General features: G+C 44.6%; 1 protein-coding gene across 1 annotated transcript in view; it reads right to left on the reverse strand.

The window, feature by feature from the left end:
* Positions 1–19,418, reverse strand: part of C9H11orf24 (chromosome 9 C11orf24 homolog) — a 32,791-nt gene extending 13,373 nt beyond the window's left edge. The window contains exon 1 of the mRNA XM_069739985.1: positions 19,244–19,418. The gene's annotated coding sequence lies outside the window, so the exon portion shown is untranslated. The remainder of the gene's footprint in view (positions 1–19,243) is intronic.
* Positions 19,419–24,170: the final 4,752 nt, after the last annotated feature.

A 24,170-nucleotide genomic window follows, 5' to 3' on the forward strand; every position in this document is an offset into this window, starting at 1 on the left:
TCTGTCACCAGATTTTTGTCACCTAATCTGAGAGCAGCATAATGTAAAGACAAAGATCCCGATACCAGCGATGTGTCACTTACTGGGCTGCTTGCTGTAGTTTTGATAAAAATCAAATTTTTCTCTGCAGTAGATTATCACTAAAGGACTAGTAAACCTGTGCCAGGTAGTCTTCCATATTCATGAGCTGTGTATAACCACGCCCCCAACACTGATTGGCAGCTTCCTGTGTACACTGCCAATCAGTGATGTGGGTGGGGTTATACACAGCTCAGCTCAGACCTTTAAAAGGGGGGTCACAACATGATATATGGTTAATATTGCAAAATACTTGTAAAAAACTAGCAATTTTGCAAATTTACTTGTTCTCAATTGTTTAATTCTAGAGTTTGCCTAGGTTACCTCTGATTGCCTGACAAACAGGTAATACCTGCACGTGTTGAGGCCGTCGAACAGATACGAAACATGCAGCCGCGGGGATTCGAACATATTTTCCAAGCGCGCTGAAGACACTCTTAGCACCCGAGCATGCTCAGATAACACCTTATCCCAGCACGTGAGCTCATCACTAAACACCACCCCTGTCAAGCAGGAAGCAGAGAGGCTCTTGCAAAGAACGATCTTGAGAATTTTATACCCAATAGGGCTAAGTCCAGATGTAGCAGATTTGCTGCAGATTTTCTCAACCAAAACTCTGCGACAAAGTTCTTTTGAGCTGCCGCCGGAAACGTGCAGCTTTTGCCAGGTCTTCACTACTTTGCCATGTCTCTGTTTACTTTGTACATGATCACACCCTGACAAACTTATTCTACCTACAAGGCAAATAAGCAGCAACTTCAGTTTCACAAAGCAAAAAAAATAAAAGCGGAGAAGTGCACCAACTATGAGCAAGCGCTGGTCCTAACAGCAGGGAGGCCGGGAGGATTGCCTGCAGCGCTGGGGCATTGGGCTGGCGACCATCTGCATGGATAGTATATATTCTTCACATTTCCTTTGGGGTTCTCGATTCTTCTCCAAAAGCAAAAAATGATGCAGCTTACACCCAGGATTTCAGTTATTGTTTTTGGATGCCGGTGTGATCTAATGTCACATGTAAGATTACTCTAGTGCGGGGCCATGGAGGAGACACGTGGACCTGTAGGCCACTAAGGCTAGGGTCAGACCACCGTATATTCTCTCATCCGAGAAAATCACAGTCTGGTCAAACTCTAATCAGACATGGATCACAGTGCGATCTGACTTTTTTCGGATGTGAAGAAGATGGAAAAAATAATTATCCATCTTCTCCATTCTGTCAGTCTCTGAAAATCAGACTGTACTCAACGTCATCTGAGAAGGGTTGTGATTTTTTTTTTTGACGGACCATAGACTTGCATGATCATACCTCTTCATCAGGACAAACCACAATGATCTTTATAAAAACGTGACTCCAGCTCACTCAGTTGCTCTATGCTCATCCACCTGGGGCTCAGACACCGGCCCCACATCAAGAAAAATAGAAAAAATTGGAGTCCGGCTCAACAGGACTGGATTTTCCTTTTCTTTTTCAAAACAAAATATAGTGCATACAAAAGAAAAATGTACATGGTCGACATGACCCAGTTGACGCGTTTCAACTTCACTAGGCAGTCTTACTTACTTACTCATGACCGAGACTGCCTAGTGCAGTCGAAACGCGTCGACTGGGTCATGTCGACCATGTACATTTTTCTGCTGAGCCAGACTCCAATTTTTTCTATTTTCCTTGATGTGAGACCAGGGCGAGGCCGATGTCTGAGCCCCAGGTGGATGAGCATAGAGCAACTGGGTGAGCTGGAATCAAGTTTTTGTAATGATCATTGTGGTTTGTCCTGATGAAGAGGTATGATCATCTCAAAACATGTGGACAACGATGATTGTGGTCTGTCCTGATGAAGAGGTATGATCACCTCGAAACGTGTGGACAACGATCATTGTGGTTTGTCCTGATGAAGAGGTATGATCACCTAGAAACGTGTGGACAACGATCATTGTGGTTTGTCCTGATGAAGAGGTATGATCACCTTGAAACGTGTTGACAACGATCATTGTGGTTTCTCCTGATGAAGAGGTATGATCACCTCGAAACATGTGGACAACGATCATTGTGGTCTGTCCTGATGAAGAGGTATGATCACCTCGAAACATGTGGACAACGATCATTGTGGTCTGTCCTGATGAAGAGGTATGATCACCTCGAAACGTGTGGACAACGATCATTGTGGTTTGTCCTGATGAAGAGGTATGATCACCTCGAAAAGTGTTGACAAATAAAACCGCACCTGTTTACCTATTGTATATTGGATTCTCAACAGCGTGGGTTTTATATCCACTTTCATCTCCAAGTGAGGCTACTGCATGGCAGCTACAAAAAAAAACAGTTATCCAACCAGCGCTATTGCTCTGTTTAGAGCACTTTACAGGGTTAAACCACAGTCTTAAACGAGTAGGTTTAGGAAGTCGTTGGAAAAAAATAAAATTTACGTTGTAAATTACTTACCTTTTAAATTGTCCCCACTAACCTCCAAAATGTCACTTTTTATTTTATAGCTTACAGCTCAGGGGACTGCAACAGTGGGCGGTTAGTCAACATTCGTACTTCCTATCGGCTTCTTTGGGACTTGTGCAATTGTATTGCACTTAGACCGATGTTGGTCTGTGAGGTCGTGCCCATGTCGGACTGAGCCTGTCCTCTCCAGCTGCAAGCATGAACGTTCGAGCCAGCGGTGCGATGATGCCAGCGGTGCGATGATGCCGATGGCCTGAACTGTCAGCAGGTTGGGCAATGTGGGGAGTATTGAGGTCCCGAACACATACTGTACAATGGGTTGAATCCTTTAATGACATAGCAGTAATGCAACAGCAGATCAAACTTTCCCTAATCTTCCTTCTACCTATTACATATTTTACACAGCTTTACATCACTACATGGCGCCATGCTGGGGCCGCTGGAAAGTAAGAGATTTGCAGGCCTCCTATCTAGCTGTCAGTTACCAATGACCTGGACAGGAGTCAATCCGCTCATCTGGATATGCTATCACCTAGTGATCGGTGAAGAATTCACTCCCAGGATCTATAAGGTCTTCGGTATGAAGAAGGCAGCGCTAGTTCAGGGTTTCCCCCAATAACTTGAATACTGTTGTATTGCCCACTTAGTCTAGATGGAGTTTCCAGAGGTCAGACCTCCAAAGTTTAATTGTCCTGACATATCCTAGACCAGTGTTCCCCAACTCCGGTCCTCAAGAGCCTCCAACAGGTCATGTTTTCAGGATTTCCTTAGTATTGCACAGGTGATAATTGCATCACCTGCATAGGCATTAATTCCATCACCTGGGCAATACTAAGGAAATCCTGAAAACATGACCTGTTGGTGGCTCTTGAGGACCGGAGTTGGGGAACACTGTCCTAGACATACACTTGAAGACAACGTGACGGGAACAAAACTTTATTCAGTGAGGTGCTGCGTTGTAAGGGGTTAATTTAAGGGTGTACAACAAATAGGCAGTAACAAATTAGGGAAGTAGTAGTAGTCGTACTATTTAAAGATATTCATGCTGAACATAGAAATAGAAGATCGAATGGTCTACGCGTTTTGGGGAACACCGACCCCTTTGTCAGGACAAGTGGTCGATGCGACTCTGAACCGTGTAGACCTCTCATCCAGATCATTTATATAATAATTTCTATTTTGAGCATGAATGTCTGAAGATCCTACCCTTATTTTTTACTGCCTATTAGATGTACACTACTAATGGCCCTTCTACCGGATAGACTTTCTGGAAGGACCGTAGGGTCATTATAGATGTGTTCTTATTACAACTTAGGAGGTGCTATAGAGGGGGCGAAGGGGAACCTTTTACTTCTACCCCACCTTACAGGTGTTTCCTTATGAAAAACTTTTTGATTTTTTTTTTTCCACAATTTGACTTTATTATACCACGTTAATATTCTTAGTTTCAGCTTTGATTTAGCCTTTGGGAAGGGAGGTACCAGGGACTGACGTGCACCAGAACATTCCTAGCTACACTCGTTACCTTAGCACATGCGATCAACACAAAGACTTGTTTTGAGTTTAGAAATGCCTAAGCTCGTCTTAGTTTGGTTGGGGAGTTGGGTGGCATTAGACAACGAACAGTTGTGTCCAATTGAGACTGCAAGATGCAGGAGGACGTGGTTAGTCCTGGTGAAGAAGTTACTTCGAAATGCGTTGGCGAATAAACTGCCTTAAACGGACGTGGCATCTCTTATCTTTCCTTCCCTTAAGTGAAGAGTAACCCATTTATTTTTCCATTTATCCAAATTTAGACAAAGAACAGTTGAGTCAAATTGAGACTGCAAGATGCAGGAGGACATCAGAGCTCATCAATCTGGGCTTCGGTTGCATAGCGGAGGGTTGGGTGGGGAAGGTGCAGATATGGAGGTTGAGTATAATATACATTTATTATTAATTGTTTTATTAGCTCTTTATTTCCATTGGAAATCTACGAGTGTTCCAAGATCTTTCCATTGGAGTAGACAGTACTGCATGATCATAGAGATGAAAAATGGGGCAGAATGAGGTATAGAACCAGCAGCAAAGCTACCAGGGGGGAAGAGGGTGCAGTCACCCCAGGTCCCGAGCTCAGAAGAGCCCACCCGGAGCTACAATACCCTTAACTGTCATGATCCCAATGGCAGGGGATCACAAAAATGACAAGCACAGATACAAACAAGCTCTAGGGCGATGGAACCTGAGCTGACCGCGACCCTAAACCTAACACACAAATAAAAGTAGCCGGGGAACGTGCCTACGATGATCCTAGACGTCTCGCTCCAGCCGAAGATCTAACTTCCCCTATCAGAAGAAACACAGACCTCTCTTGCCTCCAGAGAAATACCCCACAGCAAATAGCAGCCCCCCACATATAATGACGGTGAAATGAGAGGAAAGCACATACGTAGTATGAAAACAGTTTCAGCAAAATGAGGCCCGCTAAAGCTAGATAGCAGAGGATACAAAAGTGAACTGCGCGGTCAGCGAAAAACCCTTCAAAAAACCATCCTGAAATTACTTGAACTCATGTGCCAACTCATGGTACATGAAAAGCAATTTCAGCCCACTAGAGCAACCAGCAGCAGAGAATCACATATCTGCAGGCTGGACTAAAAACCAAATTAAGCAAAACACAAAACAGGAAAATCCAAACTTAGCTTGTCCAGAAGGTTCTAGGAGCAGGGAGCAGAGGTAACAAGACACACTGGATACATTGATAACCGGCGAGGAAATGCCAGCAAAGCCAGGTTAAATAGGAAACTCCCATATGCTGATGGAACAGGTGGAACCCAGAAACCCAGGAAAGACAAGTCACCCAGTACCATCAGTAACCACCAGAGGGAGCCCAAAAACAGAACTCACAACACTTAACTGTATCGGCATGCACATCACGCCGATACAAATTAAGCTTTGCGACAGAGCAGGGAGACGCGGTCTCTGTTCTGTAGACAGCAGGTCGCATTAAGCCTGTGGTTTACAGAACGGTCAAGGCGCCGACGCATTTGCAGGACTTCAAAGTCACGGTGCGGTGACGACATTGGTTAAAATATTATGGCTTTTATTTTATTTTAATTAAAACTTGTGGTGACGACATAAACAACGGGGGACCCTGAAACAGTGGAGATCACTAATATTTTCTAGGGGGCAAGTTTACCATCTAGAGGGCACAAAGGAGGCATTATTATGTAAGGGGCACAGTGGTGGGCATTATTACGTGGGGCAGTAAGAGGAGCACTGTTATGGTACCACACAGCAGGTGTAGTTATAGGGTCACATACGGCAGCAGCGGCTCAGTATCGGGGTATCAGCAGGATGAGGAGTTTGTGCAGGTTGGGAATAGATGGTGATGGGGCTGGAAATACGAGACGTAAAATATTTCTTCGTTGTATTCTCTGCAGCCGAGTCGTGGCTGGAAGAAGTTGTCATGTCGGTCTGGGCCTGATAGACAAGACGGGAAAAGTGAACGATTCCATCAGAAAGAACGTCAGCAGTAAATCATTATCTGTATCTGTACTGTAATCACTTGTAACCTTTTGGATGAGTTACTAGATGTTTCCACTTTTCAATAATTCCACTCATAGTTGAGAGTGTAATATTTCGGAGGGAAATTTCATGAACTGTCTTGTTACAAATGATGGAGGCCTTACCACAGGACAACAACAGGATTCAGTGAGCTCTTCAGAACGATCCATTCTCAGGGACGACTCAGACGAGGATCGCAACGCAATGCTCGGACTGGCCTTCAGCTATTCCGACCAGAGTGTAGGAATTAGTGATGAGCGAGTGTACTCGTTGCTCGAGTTTTCCTGAGCACGCTCGGGTGACCTCCGAGTATTTATGACTGCTTGGAGATTTAGTTTTCATCGCGGCAGCTGAATGATTTACAGCTACTAGCCAGCTTGATTACATGTGGGGATTCCCTAGCAACCAGGCAACCCCAAAATGTACTCAGCCTGGCTAGTAGCTGTAAATCATTCAGCTGCCGCGATGAAAACTAAATCTCCGAGCAGTCATACATACTGGGAGGTCACCCGAGTGTGCTCGCTCATCACTAGTAGGAGTACATGAAGTCATCACGCTCGGGTCGGGAGAGACATCGGCCAGTCCGTGCTTTGTGTTGCGACCTTTGGCCAAGTTATATGGCTGTCTGACTCTTCCCTTACAAAAAAGTTTGTAAACACAGATGGCGGGGTGAAGGGATGGTTTTTATAGAGTTGTGGCAAATGGATAGAATGAAAAGACTGAATTCAATATTTTTGTTCACCTAGTGTGCATCCATATAAATATAACTCCGCAGATACATTTTACGCGATCATTGTTACAATGTGGCCAGGCAGGTGATATTTGTGAGAAATTACACAACTACAATAATGGCCTTTATACTCAAACCTTTTCTTTTCACGACTTATGACCGTAGCGCCACTTTCAGCAGCATTCCGCAGGTCTTATCTACCAGCTATAGCCTCCCTGCTGTTGGGATGCAAGCTTGCAGAAAAGGTGTTTTCCGATAGGCACCGGTGTAAAATTAGTTGCGTGCATTACCTAAAAATTCTCGAAAAAAAAAAAGGCGATTACTGAGATTCAGGACCGTAAATCATACTTCTGAATACGCTCCAAGAAAATAAAACTTTTGGGCTGTGATCAAGATGGTGATTCATTGTTGCAACAAGACCTAATTAGTCATCTGCAGATATCTAGAATGCAGTCTGTTGGCTACGTTTTCTGTACTCATTTAAAGGGCAACCTGTCAGCAGTACAAGCTTCTAACAAATGTCCTACAGCTAAATGATGGGACCCTGAAGACCAGTCAGAGGCTACAATCCAAAGCTAATAGGCCTGTGGGGCCTCAGTTCTACTAAAATGGCCAAGAGTGCCCATAGAAGCCACTTTCTTGGTCCCAAACATACGTGCCTTCCAATTAAAGGCGCTGCTGGCGCTCATGTGTCCACATTTATGTGATTTGCATACTCCTGGTCACATTTCCACTAGACTGTGTCTGGCCAGTATTCGCCATTAAAAAAAAAAAAGTCTTTAGCTTGTATGTGTGATACAGGAGAATCAGACTGGGATCCCATTGGGGAAAAAGGACGGGTGTAAATTATGATAATCTTTGAACATTACTAGGTAGATGAGACTAAGGGCATGTTGCGAAAATAAGTATATGATACGCTGCCGATTTTGCAAGTTTTCCCACCTATAAAGAATGGAAAGGTCTGTAATTTTTATCATAGGTGCACTTCACCTGTGAGAGACAGAATTTAAAAATAAAATCTAGAAAATCACATTGTAGGATTTTTACCTAATTAAATTGCATTTTATTGCATTAAATAAGTCGTTGATCACTGACCAACCAGCAAGAATTCTGCCTCTCACAGCCCTGTTAGTTTTTCTTTAAGAAGCCGCCTACTCTGCACTCATTACCTGTATTAGTTACATCTGTTTGATCTTGTTACCTGTATAAAAGACACCTGTTCACACACATTCAATCACACTCCAACCTCTCCACCATGGCCAAGACCAAAGAGCTGTCTAATGACACCAGGGACAAAATTGTAGACCTGCACAAAGCTGGGCTGGGATAAGGACAGTAGGTCAGCAGCTTGGCGTGAAGGCAACATCTGATGGCACAATACAAGGCATCTGTCAATCTTCCTCAGTCTAGGGCTCCATGCAAGATCTCGCTTTGTAGGGTAAGGATGAGTCTGAGAAATGTAAGGAATCAGCCCAGAACTACATGGGAGAACCTGGTCAATGACCTGAAGAGAGTTGGGATCAAACATTACACAATAAGCCGCCATGGATTAAAATCCTGCAGGGCACACAAGGTCCCCCTGCTCACGCCAGAACATGGTCAGGCCCGTTTGATGTTTGTCAATGACCATCTGGATGGATGATCCAAAGGAGGCATGGGAGGTTAGATGAGACCAAAACAGAACTTTTTGGTATCAACTCCACTCGGCGTGTTTCAGGGAAGAAAGAGGAGTATAACTCCAAGAACACAGTCCCAACTGTGAAGCATGGTGGGGGAAACATCATACTTTGGGGATGTTTTTCTGCAAAGGGGCCAGGACAACTGCACCGTATTGAAGGGAGGATGGATGGGGTCATGAATCGTGAGATTTTGGCCAACAACCTCCTCAGTAACAGCACAGAAGATGGGTCGTGGCTGGGTCTTTCAGCACAATAACTCAAAACACACAGCCAGGGCCACTAAGCAGTCGCTCTGCGAGAAGCAATTCCAGATCCTGCAGTGGCCAAGCCAGTCTACAGACCTGAACCCAGCAGAAAATATTTGGAGGGAGCTGAAACTCACTGTTGACCAGCAGCAACACCGAAACCTGAAAGATCTGGAGATCTGTATGGAGGAGGGGGCCAAAGTCCCTGCTGCAGTGTGTGCAAACTTGGTCAAGAACTACAGGAAACGTTTGACCTCTGTGATTGGAAACAAAGGTTTCTGTACCAAATATTAAGTTCTGTTTTTCTATTGTATCAGATACTCATTTCATACAATAAAATTAATTATGTAAAAATCATACAATGGGATTTTCTAGTTTTTATTTTTAGATTCCGTCTCTCACAGTTGCGATAAAAATTACAGATCTTTCCATTCTTTGCAGGTGGGAGAACTTGCAAAATCGGCAGAGTATCAAATACTCAAGGTCTCCACTGTACCACGTGAAATACATTATTTTTAGTGACACTTTATATAGTAAATTGAAGTCTGCTCTGCTTGCCTTTATTGTCAAAGGGAATTTGTCAGCAGATTTTTGATATTTAATCTGAGAGCAGCATGACGTAGGGGCTGAGACCCCGATTCCAGTGATGTGTCACACTTGCTTATCAGCTAGCCGTAGTTTCAATACCATAAGGAGATTACTGCAGGACTAGGTGTCTTGTGCCATGTAGTCCAGCTAGTCTGTGTAATCACGCCCCTACCACTGATTGGCTGCTTGCTTAAAGAGTAAACAGATAACTGCCAATCAGGAGTATGGGAGTGGTTTTGCAGAGCTCAGCATGGAGATTGTCTTTAGAGGACTAGGTGTTGGATGCAATATAGACAATAATTTTAGGGTATGGATTTTTAGAGGAAGTGCAAAGTTTCATGGGGAGAATACCTCCATGCACAGGGAGTACAAAAAAGCATGTCAAAAGAGAAAAACCTATGTATGAATTCAGATGCATATAGGCGGTATATCGGACAGTTCACACTCCTTCACGGGAGCCCTGTTTTAATTCCGTACATAGAGTAATACAGCCGTGTATATAAACCTTTTAGCCCATGTTTCTCCATGCATTTGTGACTTATTCTGCAATTTTTTCCCCCAAATAAAGTCCTATCTGCTGTCAGACGCATGTTTTACCCATTTGCACCATGCACGTCAGTGGTCGTTTATTTATGAACATGACCCTTTAAAAATATCACCAAATTTTTGTACCATCTCAATCCGGGAGAAGGTGGCACAAACATTTCTAGACAAGCTTGCGATACATTTATCAACCCCCTTTAAGGCTGGTTTCACATTTGCGTTTTTTGCCGCTGCGTTTTAGCGCAAAAAAAACGCATGCGTTTTTCTTCTTCTATACTTAACATTAAAAACGCATGCGTTTTTTTGCATGCGTTTTGCCGACGCATGCGTCGTTTCTATGCTTGCGTTTTGTTGCGGAAATGCAACATGTAGTAATTTCTAGAGGCGTTTTTTGCCGCAAAAAAATGCATGCTTTTTTTGCGACAAAAAAACGTATTGCTGTCTATGTAAACGCATGTGTTTTTAAGCAGATGCGTTTGCTTGCGTTTTTAAACGCATGCGTTTCAATAGAAAAAAACAAGAATACACACTGATAAGCCACCCCCCACCATAAAGGTGATAAAGGGATCCAAACCCTAACCCTTAAGGGATCCTAACCCTAACCCTAAAGGGATCCTAACCCTAAAGGGATCCTAACCCTAAAGGGATCCTAACCCTAACCCTAGGGATCCTAACCCTAACCCTAGGGACCCTAACCCTAACCCTAGGGACCCTAACCCTAGGGACCCTAACCCTAGGGACCCTAACCCTAGGGACCCTAACCTTAGCTATTTCTGTTTATAGTGGGTTTTCTAGTTGATTTTGATGATTGGCAGCTGTCACACACTTCTCATCATGCGTTTCAAAAACGCAAACGCAGGAAAAAACGCATGTAAACGCGTCAAAACGCAGCGTTTTTTTTACCACATGCAAAAACGCATGCGTCTAAAAAACGCAGCGTTTGCACGCGTTTTTTTCACCACCTGCGTTTGCGTTTAAAACTCTGCGTTTTTAAAACGCAAATGTGAAACCAGCCTAACACATTTTTGATTAATTTGTTGCAAATGACAGCAATATTAAATATAGCGAAACACAAAAAAATATCACCCTTGGCGTGATATTCTAACAAAGACTTTGTAGGGGAACAGGAAGAACTTGTAGTGAATTTTTCTTTTGACATATTCAAAACCAGTTCTGTAAGTATATTTAGCAGTGAGTGCCAACCAAATAAATAGATCAAGGGGAAAAGAGGTTACAAGGTACAAGGGAATGCGCACATGGAGGTTTTTTTTCTTTATTTAGGAGGTCAAAACCACTGACTTTTTGCCACTCTGTTGATGCATATCACAAAGGATTATCTTTTGCTATATGCATCAACAGTTTCACATCACTGATCTGTCTGCAATGGTTAACAAACACAGCTTTGCACTGCTGTTGTAGAGGAGAGGACAGCAAAGCTCCGCTAGAACCAGCCAAGGATGTGAACACAACACTGTGGATATGCTGATTTTAGAAGACAACATTCAGAAAATGCTCCTTTGGGGAACTTTTGGGTATGTGCATACAACGTCTCTTCAAGTCGGGTCCGTGCTGAAACCCCCTGAAAAAAACACAAGCTAAATACTCAAAAAGAAATAAACATATGCCTTTATATCTAAAAACTACCGTACTTTATTTTCATGTTTAGTATTTTGAGGCTCTTCTAAGACCTTTAGGTGTCCAAAGATGTCAAGCGGTTAGAATAAGTGACCCGACCATTCTACCGGTATTTTCTGCTCTATATTTTACAACGCAAATCACTGGGAATGCACAATAGACACCCGGAACACACTCCAACTTCATTTTGAACGTTTTGCCAGTGTTTCAGCTTGAAAAAAAACTCTTAGCAGTTTCTTCCTTGCTGAATGTAGTTACAAAAACATCCAAATAATTCCAGTTAAAAAAAACGTCCTAAATAACAAAAATCGCCAACAGCCACGAAAAAAAAACACAAGCATCTCCTGAAGTGTCTTTCTCTTAAAAAAACAAGGTAAGTTCACCCACCTTGAAAAGACGTTGTATTCACATACCCTTAGGCTATGTTCACACGTTGCATTTTTTTTAAATGCAAATTTTAAACAGTTTTTGCTGTCTTTTGAGCATAGTGATAAAGTTTAGTAGCCCCCCAAAAAAAACAGCAACGTGTGAACATTGCCTCAGGGGGTTTGATTTCCTCAACCATTTCCTGTATCAGCCTTGAAGATTCCTTTTTCCCTAAAGTGTGTTTTTTTGTTGTTGTTTTTTTTAAAGTTTTTTGATTGGACAGTTCATAGTTTGCATCAGAAGTAGCTTCAAAGCAGTGACACGCACTTTCTTTTCACCTACCGTGGCGTTTTTCAGTACGTAAAGTGGAAAAATAAAATGTTCCAATGACAGAACATATAACCATCAAAGTGGTTTTACAATAAATATGAATAGGAAAATGTTTTTTTTTTCTTTTAAAATGATTTTTTCCAGGCTTTTTGGAGTGGATCTGCTCAAGAAAACGCCTGAGAAAACTAAAGGGCACGCGCACACAATGTCTCTATCATGCGGATTCAGTAATAGCGCTTAGGCTACGTTCACATTTGCGTTGTGCGGTGCTGTGTCAGCGACGCAACGCACAACGCAAACAAGAACGCATGCAAAACACATAGTTTTGCGAGGCATGCGTCCTTTTTTTGCCGGATTTTGGACGAAAAAAAAAAAAAAAGCATCTTGCTGCGTCCTCTGCGCCCTAACACTTGCGGCAAAAAAGACGCATGCATCGCAAAACGCATGCAAACGCATGTCCATGCGCCCCCATGTTAAATATAGGGGCGCATGCGTCGCCGCGGCTGCGCCCGACGCAGCCCAGCAGAACGCAATTGTGAACGTTGCCTTAAAACAAAAAATGCTAAAACTTTAAAGAGTTTTTTTTTTTTTTTTTTTCAGGTTTTAGTGGCTAAAAGAAATGATGTGACCGTTCTTTATACCAAATGTCTCAAAAAAAACACTGGCAAAAACTATGATAAAAAAAAATTCAAAAAGATGCCAGAAAAAAATGGCAGCGTTTCCTGAAGCACTTTCTCTGGCAAAAGTTAGCGAGTAAGTTCAGGTGATACCTAACTAATGAAAATCTGTGACCAAGAGTGGTCCGAAGCGTAGGTATTAAAAAAAAAAAAACTTGGCAACCGCACAAAATAATAAACCGAGCTAAACTCACCTGCTGCTACCCACGTGGATCCAACAAAGGCCGCGCCCGGTGGTCTGTGCTAGGACTGGCCGCAGTGACCTTCCCATTCTTGACTCCCCTGACCGCTGAGGTCTGTGATTGTCTGCAGCATTCAGGTAACTGGAATTGGGCATGGCATCAAATGTGTCCCTGTTGATTCTTTGTTCCAATCTCCTGACCGCTGCTATCAATCCTGGACAGGTGAAGGAAGAATGAGACATCACCGCTTCCACTGGTGCAAACCACGGGGGTTTTCTACTTATAGAAAAGTGGACTTCAAATACTCTAAAAAAAATAAAAAAAAAATAGAGCAGATGTTCACTTTCCCGGGGTCAAGCGATGATTCCCTGCCACTGCTCGGGTCTTAGTGTTTTGGTTGCAGCTATGACATCATTGAAAGCGTGTATTACCGCTGTAGCCAATCACTGAGCTCAGCGGTTTGTATCGTCAACCTTGGCACAGCCGCTGAAGTCAGTAATTAGGCTGGGTTCCCATTGCGTTATGGGAACGCGCTTAACGGACAGTGTTGCACGGCGAAATTAACGCCGTGCAACGCGTCCGTTAGCGCGCCCATTCACGGCAATGGGAACGCGCAGCACTAGCGCGTGCCATGTTCGGCACGCGCTAGCGACGCGCCGGTGTTTCCTGGCTTGCCGCGGACGCTGCTTGCAGCATCCGAGGCGCGCCCGCGGTCCGTTCCCCGCTCTCGCAGATCGGGGATCTGCGAGAGCAGGGACGTTACCGCGACCCCAGGACGCGGCCCCATTAAAAACATTGCGTTAGCGCAACCCGCTAGCGCTAAACGGGTTGCACTAACGCAATGTGACCCTAGCCTTTTAGCTTGATATGCACTGTGGACGTGACATCACCGCTGCAACCAAACGCCGAGAGCTGAGGAAGGACGAGGAGCCGGCATTTGATTCCGGGAGGGTGAGCACTTGCTCCGTTTGTTATTTAAAGGGGAGGTCTAGTACAATTTTTTTTATTACGGGCCTAAAAACTAACAGATAGGTAGATGCTAACACCGGCATCCACCTGCCTGTTGTGCCCGGCACTGGCTCAGAGCGGTCACTGAACGCTCCCGCTGGCGATTTAGTTGCTCTGGGTCAACAAAGCAGCTCTTCCTCTTCCAGGCTGTTCTGTTGACAGGTTGTCACTGACAACATAATACTGACTGATAGCCGACTCCCCGCAGTTAGGCTGCCGTCACACTAGCAGTATTTTACATCAGTATTTGTAGCCAAAACCAGGAGTGGGTGATAAATACAGAAGTGGTGCATATGTTTCTATTATACTTTTCCTCTAATTGTTCCACTCCTGGTTTTGGCTACAAATACTGATGTAAAATACTGACCAAATACTGATAGTGTGACGCAGCCTTAGGCCGGCTTCACACTCAGCGTATGAAAATACGGTCCGTATATTACGGCCGTAATACGCTGAAATGTCCCGAAAATAGTGGTCCGTAGCTCCTCCGTAGGCAGGGTGTGTCAGCGTTTTTTGCGCATGGCATCCTCCGTATGTAATCCGTATGGCATCCGTACTGCGTGGTTTTCTCGCAGGCTTGCAAAACCAACATACCGCTATAGAAATGATCCATGTTTCCCAAAAAGAACAAAATATATATATATATATATACACTGTCTATATATATATATATATATATATATATATATATATATATATGTCATTAGACACATATATGTATATATATTAATATTTTTTCCAGCGCTATACAGCTTGAAAGCCGGTAATTCAATTACCGGCTTTTTCTTTCTCCTTCCTAAAACCCGACATGATTTGAGACATGGTTTACATACAGTAAACCATGTCTTCTCTCCATTTTTTTTGCAGATTCCACACTACTAATGTCAGTAGTGTGTATCTGCAAAATTTGGCCGTTCTAGCTCTTAAAATAAAGGGTTAAATGGCGGAAAAAATTGGCGTGAGCTCCCGCGCAATTTTCTCCGCCAGAGTAGTAAAGCCAGTGACTGAGGGCAGATATTAATAGCCTGGAGAGGGTCTATGGTTATTGGCCCCCCCCTGGCTACAAATATCTGCCCCCAGCCACCCCAGAAAAGGCACATCTGGAAGATGCGCCTATTCTGGCACTTGGCCACTCTCTTCCCATTCCCGTGTAGCGGTGGGATATGGGGTAATGAAGGGTTAATGTCACCTTGCTATTGTAAGGTGACATTAACCCCTTAGTGACCGAGCCAAATTTTTGAAATCTGACCAGTGTCACTTTATGTGGTAATAACTCTGCAACGCTTCAACAAATCCCAGTGATTTTGAGATTGTTTTTTCGTGACACATTCTACTTTATGATAATGGTAAATTTAGTTCAACATTTTTTGTGTTTATTTATAAAAAAAAAATCAAAAATTTGAGAAAAATGTTAAAAAATTAGCAATTTTCTAAATTTGAATGATTATCCCTTTAATCCAGATAGTCATACCACAGCAAACCATTAATAAATAACATTTCCCACATGTCTGCTTTACATCAGGACCATTTGTAAAATGTTATTTTATTTTGTTAGCATTTTAGGAGGTTTAAAAATGTAGCAGCAATTTTTCATTTTTTCAAAGAAATTTACAAAATTTATTTTTTTAGGGACTTATCCATGATTGAAGTGACTTTAGGGGTCCCATATATTGGGAAACCCACAAACGTGATACCATTTTAAAAACAGCACCCCTAAACATATTGAAAACTGCTGTCAGGTAGTTTATTAACCCTTCAGGTGCTTTACAGGAATTAATGCAAAGTGGTATGACAGAAATGAAAATGTGTATTTTTACCACCTAAATGTTGCTAACTTCTAAACAGATTACTACAGCCGTCAGACTCTAAGGCCGCTATTTGGTCATGAATTGCCATCGCAAACATCAGGACCGCAAAATCATGATCTGAGGGCACCAATTGGGATAAAGAGGAAGCCCCCACACTCTGTTAACCATTTATAATGATGTAGTCACTATTGACAGCAGCATCTAAGGGGTTAAACAGATTTAGAAGGTGCAAATACTGATCGTGGCTGGTGCAGCAAGTTGTCAGCTATAGTGTACAACTGACAGATGCTGGGTTATCACCTGTATGGGGAGGCTATTCTCTTATATCTCAGGTCAGTTAAAAGACGTATTGGCGGTCATTAAGGGGTTAAGCCTAATTAATAATGGAGAGGCGTCAATTATGACACCTATCCATTATTAATCCAATTGTAGTAAAGGGTTAAATAAAAGACAAACACATTATTTAAAATTATTTTAATGAAATAAAAACAATGGTTGTTGGAGTATTTTATTCTACGCCCAATCCAGTCACTGAAGACCCTCGTTCTGTGAAAGAAAAAACATAATAAACCAACAATATACTTACCCTCCGCAGATCTGTAACGTCCAACGATGTAAATCCTTCTGAAGGGGTTAAAACATTTTGCAGCAAGGAGCTTTGCTAATGCAGGCTGCTCCTCGCTGCAAAACCCCGGGGAATGAGTCTAAATATAGATCAATGAGCTATATTTAGCTTCATTTGCGTGAGGCGCCCTCTGCTGGATGTTCATAGATCGTGGGAAATTTCCTAGAAAGCTCCCAGGCTTTCTAGGTAATTTCCCACGATCTATGAACATCCAGCAGAGGGCGCCTCACCGCAAATGAAGCTAAATATAGCTCATTGATCTATATTTAGACTCATTCCCCGGGGTTTTGCAGCGAGGAGTAGCATTGCATTAGCAAAGCTCCTTGCTGCAAAATGTTTTAACCCCTTCAGAAGGATTTACATCGTTGGACGTTACAGATCTGCGGAGGGTAAGTATATTGTTGGTTTATTATGTTTTTTCGTTCACAGAACGAGGGTCTTCAGTGACTGGATTGGGCGTAGAATAAAATACTCCAACAACCATTGTTTTTATTTCATTAAAATAATTTTAAATAATGTGTTTGTCTTTTATTTAACCCTTTACTACAATTGGATTAATAATGGATAGGTGTCATAATTGACGCCTCTCCATTATTAATTAGGCTTAATGTCACCTTACAATAGCAAGGTGACATTAACCCTTCATTACCCCATATCCCACTGCTACACGGGAATGGGAAGAGAGTGGCCAAGTGCCAGAATAGGCGCATCTTCCAGATGTGCCTTTTCTGGGGTGGCTGGGGGCAGATATTTGTAGCCAGGGGGGGGGGCAATAACCATAGACTATCTCCAGGCTATTAATATCTGCCCTCAGTCACTGGCTTTACTACTCTGGCGGAGAAAATTGCGCGGGAGCTCAGGCCAATTTTTTCCGCCATTTAACCCTTTATTTTAAGAGCTAGAACGGCCAAATTTTGCAGATACACACTACTGACATTAGTAGTGTGGAATCTGCAAAAAAAATGGAGAGAAGACATGGTTTACTGTATGTAAACCATGTCTCAAATCATGTCGGGTTTTAGGAAGGAGAAAGAAAAAGCCGGTAATTGAATTACCGGCTTTCAAGCTGTATAGCGCTGGAAAAAATATTAATATATATACATATATGTGTCTCACTGACATATATATATATATATATATATATACCTATTCTATGTGTACACATTTATTCTACCTATTGGACTGTAAGCTGTCAGTGTGATTTTACTGTACACCGCACTGAATTACCGGCTTTTCTCTCTAACAGCGCTGCGTATTTCTCGCAAGTCACACTGCTTGTCCGTGTGTAATCCATATTTTTCACGCTTCCATAGACTTTCATTGGCGTATTTCTTGCGCAGTACGGTGACAAACGCAGCATGCTGCGATTTTGTACGGCCGTAGAAAGCCGTATAATACTGATCAGTAAAATACGGCAGATAGGAGCAGGGGCATAGAGAATAATTGTGCCGTATTTTTTGCGAGTTTTACGGACGTAGTTTCTGCGCTCTTACGTCCGTAAAACTCGCAAGTGTGAAGCCGGCCTTAGGTGTGGGGAGCCGACAGTCAATTAGCATAATGTCCGCAGTCACATCCCATCAACAGAAAAGAAGCTCTGTCGAAGCAGCTGAATCGCTGGCAGGAGCAGTCTGTGACTGCTGAGTACAACATGCCGGTAGTTAGCAACTTCTTAGGACTATAGTAAAAAAAAAAGTCCTGGACGACCCCTTTAAGGTATTTTAAAGCATTTGGGGTCCATTTTTCGAAACATAGAAAAGCATCCCTATGAGGGCGCAGATTTTATAACATTAGATAACTTCTTTATGGATTTAGTAGGGCACATCTGCCAACACCCGACCCTCCCGGAGGCTGGAAGGAGCTCCGAGAAAAAGGACGCACCTACCAGACTCCTAGAAGAAATGCCACACTTGGGCTACTTTCACACTAGCGTCGGTACGGGCCTGTCGCAGTGCGTCGGACCAACGCATACTGTGAAATAAAATCACAACGGGGCAGCGGATGCAGTTTTTCAACGCATCCGCTGCCCCACTGTAAGGTCCGGGGAGGAGGGGGCGGGGTTCCGGCCGCGCATGCGCGGTCGGAAAAAGCGGAACCGACTGGCAAAAAAAACGTTGCATGGAACATTTTTTTTTGTCAGACGGACTGCAAAAACACGACGCATCCGTCGCACGATGCATGTGACGTGTGGCAATCCGTCGCTAATGAAAGTCTATAGAGAAAAAACGCATCACGTGGGCAACTCTGCAGGATGCGTTTTTTTCTCCAAAACGACGCATTGCGACGGAGGCCAAACGACGCTAGTGTGAAAGTAGCCTTAGTGGGGGGTTCCAGTCGGTTTCGTGTGCGTGTTCGTCATGACGCTAAATCTAAAGACGGAGTTCGTCCACATTCAGGGCACGGTCACAAAATGGTGCAGCGTGGGACAGACACAGACCCCCAGATGCCCCAAATATATGGAGGGGACCACGTCCTACAGGTAAGTACGGCGCTACAGGACCACAGGCGGAGCGGGGGCATCACACGGGGGTCCATGAAAATTGGAAGTTTTGTCATTTTCTGTAAACTTCTGGCGCAGATGTGCTCAATGAAGGGGGTGTGCAGTCCCATGTAAGGAGACATTATGGGGCTGTTCCTGGTCACCATTCACACCTGTGAAGAAGGCTCAGCACTAGGAAGCCGGTGTGTGCAGGAAGTCCTCCCGTGCACCGCATTATGCCTCCCACTGCAAGTGACAGCAGCTCAGTCACTACTCACCCTGTTCCGGCAGAGGATCCGCTCACAGAGATGGCAGCGCGCAGCACGGGCGTCACATCACGAGGCAGAGTCCGGAGTCTGTGCTCTGACGCTGTGTGTGAATCAGACAACGTGACAAGTACAGGGTCAGCGACACCGCACATGCAACGTCACCTCCACGGCCGCGACCCTGGACACGCCCACCCCCGCCGGGACACGCCCACATTCCTATGCATGGAGGAAAAGAGGCGGGACGGTGACGTCACGACCGCCACAGCCCGGGGAGTATAAATTCGCGGGTGTTTCAAGCGTTCGCTGCACTCACAGTCTACTGGTCTGTAGCTGCGCGGGCAGCCGGTCACAGATCTTCGCTCACAGACCGGATTTTTTCGTCTTTAATATCACTAGTAAAATATGTTAATAATAGGGCGCCGCCTAAATGTGAGAAAAAAAACACCCCTGTGACGGGGAACACGCAGGAAAAAAAATAATGGAAATGTGGATTGGATTATGTTCACAGAGTTTCTTTCTCATCCTCTTAAAAAAAAAAAAAATCACCTCACAAAGCAGTCAAAAAATATGTCCCGAGGTGGAAAAATCCAGGGTTTTTTTTTCTTTCATTTCAAGAATTTTCTTTTTTATTTTTTTCCCCCTCAAAGCGGTTTTTGAAGCATTTCTCCAAGTGATGAGCGAATATACTCGTTACTCGAGATTTCCCGAGCACGCTCGGGTGTCCTCCGAGTATTTTTTAGTGCTCGGAGATTTGCCGTATATACTCGAGTATAAGCCGAAACCCCCCCCCCCCCCAATTTTGCCACAAAAAATTGGGAAAACTTAATGACTCGAGTATAAGCCTAGGGAGGGAAATGCAGCAGCTACCGGTAAATGTCAAAAATAAAAATAGATACCAATAAAAGTAAAATTAATTGAGACATCAGTAGGTTAAGTGTTTTTGAATATCCATATTGAGTCAGGAGCCCCATATAATGCTCCATAAAGTTCATTATGGCCCCATAAGATGCTCCATAAAGATATTTGCCCCATATAGTGCTGCACAAATGTTATGGCCCCATAAGATGCTCCATACAGACACTTGCCCCATGTAGTGCTGCACAAACGTTATGGCCCCATATAGTGCTGCAAAACGTCATGGCCCCATATAGTGCTGCACAAACATTATGGCCCCATATAATGCTGCACAAACGTTATGGCCCCTTATAGTGCTGCACAAACGTTATGGCCCCTTATAGTGCTGCACAAACATTATGGCCCCATATAATGCTGCACAAACGTTATGGCCCCTTATAGTGCTGCACAAACGTTATGGCCCCTTATAGTGTTGCACAAACATTATGGCCCCATATAATGCTGCACAAACGTTATGGCCCCTTATAGTGCTGCACAAACGTTATGGCCCCATATAGTGCTGCACAAACGTTATGGCCCCATATAGTGCTGCACAAACGTTATGGCCCCATAGATGCTCCATACAGACACTTGCCCCATTTGCTGTGATAAAAAAAAATCACATACTCACCTCTCCGTCGCTCAGGCCCCCGGCGCTTTCAATATTCATGTGCTGATTGTTTCAGCGCCGCTCCATCTTCAGCACTGACGTTCAGGCTGAGGGTGTGCACTAACCACGTCACCGCGCCCTCTGACCTGAGCGCCACTGCTGTAGATGGAGCGGCGTCGGAACGAGGAGCAGGTGAGTATCGCGCAGCGCTGCGCTCCCCTCCCGGTTATACTTACCTGCTCCCGGCGTTGTGCAGTCCCTGCTTCCCCGACGCCGCAGCTTCATCCTGTACTGAGCGGTCACCGTTACCGGCTCATTACTGTAATGAGTGGTACCATGTGGCCACTCACTACAGGAAGAAGCTGCCGGCGCCGGGAAGCCAGGGACCTGTAGGGACCGCGCCAGGAGTAGGTGAGTATAATTAGACAGCCCCCGCTCACCCTCACCTGCCGACCCCTGGGTATGACTCGAGTATAAGCCGAGAGTGGGACTTTCAGCCCAAAAAAATGTGCTGAAAATCTCGGCTTATACTCGAGTATATACGGTAGTTTTCCTCACCTCAACTGAATGATTTACATCTCTTAGCCAGTTTGATGACCGTGGGGATTCCCTAGCAACCAGGCAACCCCCACATGTACTTATGCTGGCTAACAGATGTAAATCATTCAGTAGCGGCATTGAAAACTAAATCTCCGAGCACTAAAAATTACTCGGAGGACCCCCGAGCGTGCTCGAGAAATCTCGAGTAACGAGTATATTCGCTCATCACTAGTTTCCCCCTCCACTCGGTGTTTACAGCCTTTTTGAGTTGGTGTTAAAAGGAACCTGTCACCCCAAAAATCGAAGATGAACTGCGGCCACCGGCATCAGGGGCTTATCTACAGCATTCTGTAATGCTGTAGATAAGCCCCCGATGTAACCTGAAAGATAAGAAAAAGAGGTTAGATTATACTCACCCAGGGGCGGTCCCGGTCCGATGGGCATCGCGGTCCTGTCCGGGGCCTCCTATCTTCTTGCGATGACATTCTCTTCTTGTCTTCTTGCCGTAGCTCCGGCGCAGGCGTACTTTGTCTGCCCTGTATCTGAGTGATGTGCGTTGTCTCACTCGCACCCATAGGCTTATATGACTGCGAGTGAGCAGAGACTCGGCCGAGTGTCGGTGACAATGGCAGCATGCTGCGATTTCACTCGCACACTGAAAACGGCTGAGGAAAAAAACGGTTAGGTGAGCTGCCCCATAGAGAAATACTGATCCGAGTGTTATGCGATTTTTTATCGCATAGCACTCGTCTATACTACGCTCTAGTGTGACTCCGGCCAAACAGAAACATATGCACCAATTCTGCATTTATCACCCACTCCTGGTTTTGGCTTACAAATACTGATGTAAAATACTGACCAAATACTGATAGTGTGACGACAGCCTTATAGTTCACAAGGTATCAGCATTTTTATTTTGAGTTTTCCTTTGGTCTTCATTAACAAGGCCTATAGTAATAAAAAAATGAAAGAATATTAAAGGGAACCTGTCACCCCAAAATCGAAGGTGAGCTAAGCCCACCCGCATCAATTGACTTATCTACAGCATTCTGTAATGCTGTAGATAAGCCCCGATGTATCCTGGAAGATGAGAAAAAGAGGGTAGAATATACTCACCCAGGGGCGGTCCCGGTCCAGTTCTGGTCCGATGGGCGTTGCGGTCCGGGGCCTCCCATCTTCTTACGATGCCGTCCTCTTCTTGCCTTCACGCTGCGGCTTTGGCGCAGGTGTAGTTTGTCTGCCCTGTTGAGGTCAGAGCAAAGTACCGCAGTGCGCAGGTGCCGGGAAAGGTCAGAGAGGCCCTGCGCCTGCGCACTGCAGTACTTTTCTCTGCCCTCAACAGGACAGACAAAGTACGCCTGCACCGGAGCAGCGACAGGAAGCAAAGAAGAAGACAACATTGTTTGAAGATAGGAGGCGCCGGACCAGGACCTGAGACGCCCATCGAACCGGACCGCCCCTGGGTGAGTATAATATAACCTGTTTTTCTTATCTTTCAGGTGACATGGGGACTTATCTACAGCATTACAGAATGCTGTAGATAAGCCCCTGATGCTGGTGGTCTTAGCTTATAGGGCCAAAATGGGGTGACAGATTCCCTTTAAATAGTGATGACCAAAAGTGCATTATGTCATGATATGTACTTTTGCCCTGTCCTGTATTTGAATAATATGCCATTTGATGTATGTAACTGTTCTCTGGTTTCTATTAGCTGTAATTTATGTATTTTCTTGTGCTGAGAGTTCACCTGTAACAATATGTCTCCTTCCCCCAATACTTGCAGCCCTAAGCTCTAATGTAATTAAGCTTTGTCAACATCACTAGTGGAGGAATAGCCATTCTTCCTCACAGCAGGTGGCTAGTCAAATGTACATACTACATAGATTAAGCGGAGCCCACCAGTCTAGAATCTTCTGGTGGACCCAACTATTGAATAGAAGGTGTGACCCCTACCCCCTTCATGGGCGGATCCCAGGAGCTCAGACAATCCATTCTTATTTTGAGATCAGATGTGAGTTGATCCTTGAAGGAGAAGGAGTGGGGATTCTTAGCTGAGGCAAGACCCCATGTCCATCTGGGACTGCGGAAGCGAATGGGGCGAGACTTGAGCTGAGGACATATCTCGTCGTTCGTGAGATTGTTTTAGGATCCCTTGGACTAATTGTGGACTATTGCTTTGTTACCTGGCACAAGGATTATCGGGAGGTGCCCCCGAACCTGTTCCACTGGACTAATTGTGGATTCTGTAGATCTACCTGCATGTGTTGTTCCAGCGTTCTTGATAATAAATCTGTGGAATCATCCCTTGGCCTGTTGTCCCTTCTTGCTCTGCCGTACACCCCGTCACAAACTGGTTGGCAGCAGAGGGACCAGAGCAGAAGGAATGGAGGACAAAGGCCCATCAACATCGGGAACCAACACCGCAGAGTACAAGAACTGGACTTTGGGGAGCCTACAATCAAAGGCCCGTGAAGTAGGAGTCCGTTTTAAGGGACTCTCCAAGGAGCAGCTTATTGAGGCTTTGGAAGGTGTTCACCTGCAAGATGACGCTGAGGAAGGATCCTCACAGCAAATGGAGGAAAGACTGCAGCCGGAGGTAAATACCCAAAAAAGTCAGTGGGTTGTGTGGTACGAGGAGGAGTTGGCATTGCTGGGAGAAGAGGCCACCATAGACTATAAGAAAGAGGCCATTCACCGAGCTCAGGAGAGGGATGCCATTCACAGAGCCGAGAGGGAGGCCATTCACAGAGCCGAGGAGAGGGAGGCCATTCACAGAGCCGAGGAGAGGGAGGCCATTCACAGAGCTCAGGAGAGGGAGGCCATTCACAGAGCCGAGGAGAGGGAGGCCATTCACAGAGCCGAGAGGGAGAGGGAGGCCATTCACAGAGCCGA

Source organism: Ranitomeya imitator, chromosome 9, assembly GCF_032444005.1.
Source record: "Ranitomeya imitator isolate aRanImi1 chromosome 9, aRanImi1.pri, whole genome shotgun sequence".
NCBI lineage: Eukaryota > Metazoa > Chordata > Amphibia > Anura > Dendrobatidae > Ranitomeya > Ranitomeya imitator.